The sequence below is a fragment of the Nycticebus coucang genome, chromosome 16 (assembly GCF_027406575.1).
Source record: "Nycticebus coucang isolate mNycCou1 chromosome 16, mNycCou1.pri, whole genome shotgun sequence".
Taxonomy (NCBI): Eukaryota; Metazoa; Chordata; class Mammalia; order Primates; family Lorisidae; genus Nycticebus; species Nycticebus coucang.
In genome coordinates, this window is record NC_069795.1 from 52463210 (window position 1) to 52472949 (window position 9740).

General features: G+C 38.3%; 1 pseudogene; it reads right to left on the bottom strand.

Moving 5' to 3' along the window:
- Positions 1-7878: 7878 nt before the first annotated feature.
- On the bottom strand, positions 7879-8452 carry LOC128567430 (heat shock protein HSP 90-alpha-like; annotated as a pseudogene).
- Between the last annotated feature and the right edge of the window lie 1288 nt (positions 8453-9740).

Below are 9740 nucleotides of genomic sequence, written 5' to 3' on the forward strand. Positions count from 1 at the left end.
AGGCTGGTGGACAAAAGGAAGCAAACAAGATTAGTAATCCTGGGGATTTAGAACAGGGCTGGCAAAGGTGTTCTGCAAATGGCCAGAGAGCAAAATATTTTAGGCTTTGTAGACTATACAATCTGGTTAAAGTCCTCAACTATGTTTCTATGTAAAGAACACAGTTATAGATATTACAAAATGAATAGACGTGGCTGAGTTTCAATACACTGTCATTTACCAAAGAATTCAGCTGAGGGATTTGGCCCAGGTTTAGGGCACAGGCTTAGGAATCAGATAGTAAGTTTTAAATTTTCTTTCATAAATACGTAGGTCAAAATGTGTTTTAAAACCAAATATCCATTTTTCTCTTTCTGACTAAAGAGAACAGTTTCTAGCACTGATTATACCCAGGAATAGCTCAGTGGTTAAGTCTTAGTCCACAAAATGAGTAGAAATGATGTGTGCAACTTCCAGGTTATTTTCTTATTTTCTTACAAGAAAAATACGTAGCCTCCACTTCTTTTTCCTGTTTCCAGTTTTTTTGAGTTTTTTTGTTTGTTTTGTTTTGTTTTAATATTGACCCAGAGAATATGACCCATATGATGGTGATATGTCTTTGGCCACGTGGAGAAAAAGGAACATTCTGTAACAAGAGGTAAAAAGTAGCTATGTCACTAGTACCTTGGAACCACTTTGCTAACCCTTGGTTGGATATTCTGATTTTGAATAAGGTACATAATCTAGTCTCTTTTTTTCAGCCACTTTTAAATTACAAACTTTGATTTAGCAATTGAGCTTATATAATTTGAGTGGTCTCTGAGACTTAGTTTACTTTCCTCTAAGATGAAAATATTATAGTTATGTAAGCTCATTGACAAGTCTAAGTAACCTTGTCAAATCAACTGGAACATAATAGGCATTCAGAATATTCAAGAAATGTGATGTTAATAACTCATTATTATGTTAGGCACTCTGGGGAGTAAAAATTCAATATTGGAGACAATATAAACTAATTTTGAATATGAATTCATTATTTTTTCCATTCTTTTGCTCTCAACAGTAGATCCTTATAAGATATCTAGAATTTAGACAGGAGGATATATATTGAAAATTAAAACTAAACTGTAAATTTTACTAAATATCCTTCCTTTTTCTCATGATGGGGTCCTGGAAAGCATGTTACAGAAGTGACTATCACAAAGCAAGTCATACTCTAATAGAGAAGCAATTGTGTGTATTTAATCATTGCCAAGGACAGAGAATCAAATAAGACATAAATGGAATTAGTACATTTCATAAAATACAGTCTAAGACATGGAAAGGAATAAAATAAGCTCTCCAAATTATATCCTTCATAGGCATCAAAAATCTAATCTAGACTCACAACATCACTGGTGAGAAAGCAAAGAGAGTTTGAAAAATTTATGATCTTTCTAAGTATGTATTATTCCCCCCTCCTTTTCAATTTTTTTTTATTGTTAAATCTTAGCTATGTACATTAGTGCAATCAAGGGGTACAATGTGCTGGTTTCATATACAATCTGAAATATTCTCATCAAACTGTTCCACATAGACTTCATGACATTTTCTTAGTTATTGTATGTAGACATCTTTATTATGCCTTTAGTAAATTTCTCCTATAACCACTCTAAGATGCACCATAGATGTGGCCCCACCTCTTACTCTCCCTCCACCATAACCTCTCCTTCCTGGGCCCTTTCCTCATAGTCTTGTTCTATAGTTGGGTTATAGCCTTCATGTGAAAGCTATAATTTAGCTTCATAGTAGGGATGAGTACATTGGATAATTTTCTTCCATTCCTGAGACACTTTGCTGAGAAGAATATGTTCCAGCTCCATCCATGTAAACATGAAAGAGGTAAAGTCTCCATCTTTCTTTAAGGCTGCATAATATTCCATGGTATACATGTACCACAATTTGCTAGTCCATTCGTGGGTCGATGGACACTTGGGCTTCTTCCATGACTTAGCGATTATGAATTGGGCTGCAATAAACCTTCTGGTACAGATGTCTTTGTTATATTGTGACTTTTTTTCTTCTGGGTATAAACCTAGGAAAGGAATTATAGGATCAAATGGAAGGTCTATTTTTAGGTCTCTAAGTATTCTCCAAACATCCTTCCAGAAGGGACGTATTAGTGTGCATTCCCACCAGTAGTGTAGAAGTGTGTGCCCTTTTCTCCACATCCATGCCAACATCTCTGGTTTTGGGATTTTGTTATGTGGGCTACTCTTACTGGGGTTAGGTGATATCTCAAAGTAGTTTTGATTTGAATTTCTCTGATGATTAAGGATGATGAGCTTTTTTAAATGTGTTTGTAGATCGTGAGTCTGTCTTCTTTAGAGAAGTTTCTCTTCAAGTCCCTTGCCCACCCTGAGATGGGATTACATGTTTTTTTCTTGCTAATACGTTTGAGTTCTCTGTGGATTCTGGTTATTAGACCTTTATCAGAGGTATAACCTGCAAATATTTTCTCCCATTCTGAGGGCTGTCTGCTTGCTTTACTTCCTATGTTCTTGGCTGGGCAGAAGCTTTTTAGTTTGATCAGGTCCCAGTAGTGCATTTTTGATACTGCTTCAATTGCCTGGGGAGTCCTCCTCATAGTTCTCTTTGTAGAGATCTTTCACGTCCTTTGTTAGGTATACTCCCAAATATTTCATCTTCTTTGGCACTACTGTGAAAGGAATAGAGTCCTTGAGTGTTTTTTTGGCTTGGCTATGGTTGATATATATAAAGGCTACAGATTTATAGGTGTTAATTTTGTAGCCTGAGATATTGCTATATTCCTTATCACTTCTAAAAGTTTCATAGTACAGTCCCAAGTGTTTTCCAGATACATGATCATATCATCTGCGAAGAGCGAAAGTTTGATCTCTTCTGACCCTATATGGATACATTTGATTGCCTTTTCTTCCCTAATTGCGATGGCTAAAACTTCCACTACAATGTTAAAGAGCAGTGGAGACAATGGGCAGCCTTGTCTGGTTCCTGATCTGAGTGGAAATGATTTCAGTTTAACTCCATTAAATACGATATTGGCTGAGGGTTTGCTATAGGTGGCCTCTAACAGTTTAAGAAATGTCCCTTCTATACCAATTTTCTTAAGTGTTCTGATCATGAAGGGACGTTGGATATTATCAAAAGCTTTTTCTGCATCAATTAAAAAAGTCATATGGTCCTTATTTTTTAGTTTGTTTATGTGCTGAATTACATTTATAGATTTATGTATATTGATCCAGCCTTGAGACCCTGAGAGAAATTCCACTTTGGTCATTGTGTATAATTTGTTTGATGTGTTGTTGGATTCTGTTTGTTAGGATCTTATTGAGTATTTTAGCATCAACATTCATTAGTGATATTGGTCTATAATTTTCTTTTCTTGTTGGTTCTTTCCCTGTCTTGGGGATCAAGGTGATGTTTGCTTCATGGAATGTGTTGGGTAGTATTCCTTCTTTTTCTATATTTTGGAAGAGGTTTAGTAATATAGGTACTAGTTCTTCTTTAAAGGTTTGGTAGAATTCTGATGCAAAACCATCTGGTCTTGGGCTTTTATTTTTAGGGAGATTTTGTATAGGTGATGCTATTTCAGAACTTGATATAGGCCTTTTCAACATTTCATTCTGGCTAAGTCTTGGTAGGTGGCATGCTTCCAGGTATTGGTCGATTTATTTCAGATTTTCATATGTCCGAGAGAAGAGTTTCTTGTAGTACTCATTAAGGATTTTTTGAATTTCTGAGGGGTCTGTTGTTATTTCATCATTACCATTTCTGATTGATGAAATTAGAGGTTTTACTCTTTTTTTTCCTGGTTCGGTTGGCCAAAGGTTTATCTATTTCATTGATCTTTTCAAAAAACCAGCTTTTGGATTTATTGATCTGTTGTATAATTCTTTTGTTTTCAATTTCATTTAATTCTGCTCTGATTTTGGTTATTTCTTTACTTCTACTGTGTTTGGGGTTGGAGTGTTCTTCCTTCTCCAGTTGCTTGAGATGTCCCATTAAGTTCTTAACTTCCTCTCTTTCCATTTTCTTGAGGAAGGCTTGCAGTGATATAAATTTCCCTCTTAGGACTGCCTTTGCAGTATCCCAGACGTTCTGGTAATTCGTGTCTTAATTGTTGTTTTGTCCCCAAAATTTGATGATTTCCTTCTTAATCTCATCTATAACTCATCTATCCTTCAGCATAAGGTTTTTTAGCTTCCATGTTTTTGTATGGATATGCAGATTCCTGTTGTTATTTAGTTCAACTTTTATTCCATGATGGTCTGAGAAGATGCAAGGAATAATTTCTACTTTTTTAAATTTGCTGAGGTTATATTTGTGGCCTAGGATGTGGTCGATTTTGGAGTATGTGCCGTGGGCTGATGAGAAGAATGTGTATTTAGTTTTGTTGGGATGAAATGTTCTGTAGATGTCTGTTAAGTCCAGATGTTGAATGGTAAGTTTAAAACTAAAATTTCTTTGCTTAGCTTCTTTTTGAAGGATTTATCTAGCACTGCTAGAGCGGTGTTAAAATCTCCAACTACTATGGAACTGAAGGAAATCAAATTGCTCATGTCTGTTAGAGGTTCTCTTATAAATTGAGGTGTGTTCTGGTTGGATGCATAAATATTAATAATTGAAATCTCATCATATTAAGTATTACCTTTAACAAATATGAAGTGTCCATCCTTATCCTTCTTTATTTTGGTTGGTTTAAAGCCTATTGCGTTTGCGAATAGGATTGCAATGCCTGCTTTTTTCTCCTTTTCATTTGCCTGGAGAATAGATAACCATCCCTTCACCTTGAGTCTATATTTGTCTTTTAATGTTAGATGTGATTCTTGTATGCAGCAGATATCTGGCTTGAGTTTTTGTATCCAATCAGCCAACCTGTGCCTCTTTAGAGGACAATTTAAACCATTCACATTAATTGAGAATATTGGTAAGCCTTTCGAGAGTCCAGTGGACATTTTTAATCCTTTTGCAACTGTGGTAGTTGGAATTTGATCAAAATTTTCTGGGTGGTTTACTTTTGTGGTGGAGGATTACTCTGGTCTTTATGGAGGATAGGTCTGAGAATATCCTGGAGAACTGGTTTACTTATGGCAAATTTCTTCAACATGTGAGTGTCATTGAAGTATTTAGTTTCTCCGTCATAAATGAAACTCAGTTTAGCTGGGTACAGGATCCGGAGTTGAAAAATTATTTTGTTTTAGGAGATTAAAAGTTGATGACCATCCTCTTCTAGCTTGAAAGTTTTCATCAGAGAGATCTGCAGTTATTCTAATATTCTTCCCCTTGTAGGTGATGGTTTTCTTTCATCTTGCGCCTTTCAGAATTTTCTCCTTTATATTAACTTTAGTGAAATTCATTATGATGTGTCTGGGGGATGTCTTATTTGGGTTAAGTCATGCTGGAGTTCTGAAACTGTCTGCTATCTGAATTTCAGAATATCTTGACATGTCTGGAAAGTTCTCCTTCATAATCTCATAGAGAAGAGACTCTGTGCCTTGTGAAGCCACTTCATCACTTTCAGGGATCTCTATAAGATGAATATTTGTTTTCTTCAAATTATCCCAGAGCTCTCTGAGAGAGTGATCTGTTTTTGCCCTCCATTTCTCTTCCTCTTTGAGAGTTTGGGAGCATTCAAAAGCTTTGTCTTCAATGTCAGAAATCCTTTATTCTGCTTGCTCCATTCTGTTACTGAGGGATTCTTCTGTGTTTCTCAGATTTTTGAGGGCTGCAACTTCTTATCTCAATGTGTCAAAATCTTTGGTCATTTGGTCTTTGAATTTGTTGAATTCTTGAGATCTTTTGGGTTACTGCTTGGGATTCTAATTCGATCTTATTTGGTATCCAGATTCTGAATTCAATTTCTGACATCTCAGCTATTTGTTTGTGCATGGGATCTTGTGCTTTGTCTGCCCCATATTTCCTTGGGGGAGTTGATCTACTCTGATTATTCGTATTGCCAGAGTTTTTCTGTTGATTTCACCTCATGCTTGTTTTTCACCATTGCCTCTGGCCATCCCCAGAGTTGGGGAGGTGTCTCTCCAAGATTGGACCCCAGCGGGATCACTCTATTGTTGCTTGATCTTTGTAGGGAGTGACCCTGTATAGTTCCTCTGGGGCTGCTCCAGCTAGGGAGTTCTGGTTGTGGAAGCAGCTCCGACGTGTGACACACACGGATCCAGCAATAGGGCGGGAGGTGGTGCGCACAGTTCTGGGAGTACCTGGTGCCCAGTGACTTTGGCACAGAGAGCCCAAGGCTCCAGCAGTCTCTGGCCAGGAGAAGGACTCTGCACAGAGGCAGGGAGGGCTCCAGAGGGTACGTGGCTACCAGAGTCCCTGGCCAGAAGAGCGGGCCAGTGTGGAGGCAGGGAGGGTATAGAAGGGAGAATGCAGGGTTGCGCGGCTCCCATTTTTCCTGGACAGGGCATGCGGAGGACGGAGGGCACAGGTTGCAGGTCGGGGCTCATGGTGCAGCTCTTATGGATGTCCAGCTGGCACCAAGCCCCGGAGTTTGAGGTTGCTATGAGCTGTGACGCCACAGCACTTTACGCAGGACAATAATCCGAGGCTCCAGTGTGCCAAAACTGGTCTCATTCTGCCTCTGAGGGTTAAGGCTGTAAGGCAGCTCAGTCCCTGCCTTTAGGCTGCTCAGTCACTAGGTTACTAGGTCCCACCCAACCTTTGCTCTGCAACCCTGAGTGTGGAGCTTGCTGGGGAAGTTCTATCACAATGGTTTCTTGTGGCTCACAGCTGAACACTATTAGCTCTGTCCGGCTCAGTGGCTCAATCTGGGGCCCTAGAAAATGTCCCAAAGTTCTCTGCACTCCTGGTCAAGCTCTCCCTAAGGCAGTTCAACTGAGTGCCAAGTCCAAAAACACTGAAACAGTTTACAGGTAAGGCCTTTCTCTTTTGCAGTCTCACTGCTGCTTGTACTTACAGCTGCTGGCGGGATTAGGTCGATTGAATACACACAACCACTTGCCAGTTTTCCACTGTTTTTTTCCTCCTCTTGGGATCCAGAAGTCCCTTGCTGACTCCATGTATCCTCAAAGGGATGATTATAGGCAGATTCCACCAGCCAGAGATGCCTGGAGTATTACCTGCCCAGACTCACCATGCCCTGTTGCAGGGAAGCTGTTACTCGGCTGCCATCTTGGATTGTTCCCTGCCTTTTTCAAAATTTAACTATATTTGTTACAATCCTTTTTTAGTACATTGTGACTTTGGCATGAAATTTCCATTCACAAGCTTTTCTTTTCAAATAGCTTTACAGCACACTTGAGTAAGGTTCTAATTTTGCTCCTCTAAACAGTAACTTTTCTTTTTTTTTTTTTTTTTTTTTTAAACAGTAACTTTTCTTTGGAAAACCAGCCTTGCATAGTTTCATAAAGTTGCTTCAGTTTATATTTCTAAAGTACCAGTCCATGCAAAAACTATAAGGGGATTAAAAGTTTAAAAAGTAGATCCTAGAAGATAAACTTAAGTTGTTATAACCAATGCTTTTCTTCTTCTAAACATCAAGGTATATTCTGAATACTCAATAACAGAAAGATTTGGTCTAGCAAGGAATCTGGCTTGACAGCTAAGCACTCTAGGCCACAATGTTAATGTAGGTTCCATAAATCTTATGGCACTTTACCTCAATCTCTTAAAATAAGTCAATGTGAAACCAGAAAAGCATTACTAGCTGTGCTTTAGCGCCTGAATTATCACACTATCATACTTAGAAGTAGAAAGAAATCTTATCTTTCCTTTAAAGTATTATATCATACCATATAGAATTTTTACATGTTAAAAATGAACAAACAAAAATCCTTGAAAATGTATTATCAGGGGGAATGAAGTCTTGAACATGTATACAAGTAATTCTTCAGCCAAAGCTTAGTCTACTTCTTCCATGTGTGATGATGTGTCATCATCTCCTTCAATAGGTGGCATCTCTTCAGTTACAGCAGCATTGGTATTGTCAGCAGTAGGGCCATTTTCATCAATACCCAGGCCAAGTTTGATCATCCTGTAGATCCTGTTAGCACTTGTCTGGGGATCTTCCATACCAAAGTCAGAAGCCAGACTTCAGTTTCATAAAGGAAGATGACCAGATCCTTCACTGACTTGTCAGTCTTGTCAGCCTCTGCCTTTTTTCCTAAGATCTCCATAATGGAATGGTCAGGATCTATCTCCAAGTATTCTTTTGCTGCTACATGACCCATTGTTGAGTTGTCTCTTGGGGCTTGAGCTTTCATGATTCTTTCCATGTTTGCTGTCCATCCATATGTGCTTGTGACAGTACAGCACGAGGGTGTCACCAATTGGTTTGACACAACCACCTTTTCTACTTTTTTATCCAAGATATCTTTAATGATTTTGCAGAGGTTTTCAAACTTGTTTTTTTCTCTTCCTGTTTCTTTTTCTCCTCTTCATCTTCTGGAAGTTCCAACCCTTCTTTGGTGACAAAAGATCTTTCTGAGAGAGCTCACTCCACAGTCACCAGATGCTTTGGACAAAATCAGATATGAAAATTTGACAGATTCTGGTAAACTAGACTCTGGGAAAAAGCTGCACATTAATTTAATACAGAAAAAGAAGATCGAGTCCTTTCTATTATGGATATTGGGTTTGGAATGACCAAGGCTGACTTGATCAATAATGTTTACTATTGTCAACTCTGGAAGCAAGCATTCTTGGGAGCTATGTAGGCTGGTGCAGACATATCTATGATTGGCCAGTTTGCTAGTGGTTTTTATTCTGCGTATTTGGTTGCTGAGAAAGTAACAGTGATCACCAAACATAACAATGATGAGCTGTATGCCTGAGTACTTGGAGGAAATAAGAAGACAGGAGATTGTGAAAAAACACTCTCAGTTCCTTGGCTAGCCCATTACTCTCTTTGTGGAGAAGGAACATGATAAAGAAGTCAGTGATGAGGAGGCTTATGAAAGACAAGGAGGAGGAGAAAGAAAAAGAAAAAAAAGAGTCCAATGACAAACCTGAAAAGAAGATGTTGGTTCTGATGAAGAAGAAAGAAGAGAAGAAAGATGGTGAGAAGAAGAAGGAGAAGGAGAAGGAGAAGGAGAAGGAGAAGGAGAAGGAGAAGGAGAAGGAGAAGGAGAAGGAGAAGGAGAAGGAGAAGGAGAAGGAGAAGGAGAAGGAGAAGGAGAAGGAGAAGGAGAAGGAGAAGGAGAAGGAGAAGGAGAAGGAGAAGGAGAAGAAGAAGAAGAAGAAGAAGAAGAAGAAGAAGAAGAAGAAGAAGAAGAAGAAGAAGGAAAAGTACATTGATCATGAACAGCTCAACAAAACAAAGCTCGTTTGGACAGAAATCCCAATGATGTAACTCATGAGGAGTATGGAGAATTCTATAAGAGCTTAACAAATGACTGGGAAGACGCCTTGGCAGTGAAGCACTTTTCAGTTGAAGGACAGTTGGAATTCAGAGCTCTTCTTTTTGTCCCAAAATGTACTCCTTTTCACCTAGTTGAAAACAGAAAAAAAATAACAACATTAATTTTTATGTATGCAGAGTTTATATCATGGATAACTGCGAGGAGCTAATCCCTGAATATTTGAATTTCATTAGAGGAGTGGTGGACTCTGAGGATCCCCCTCAAAATATTTTCCAAGAGATGTGGAAGCAAAGCAAAATTTTGAAAGTTATCAGGAAGAATTTGATCAAAAATTATTTTTTTTTTCCTTTCTTTCTTTTCTTTTTCTTTTTTTTTTTTGGAGACAGAGTTTCACTATGTCAC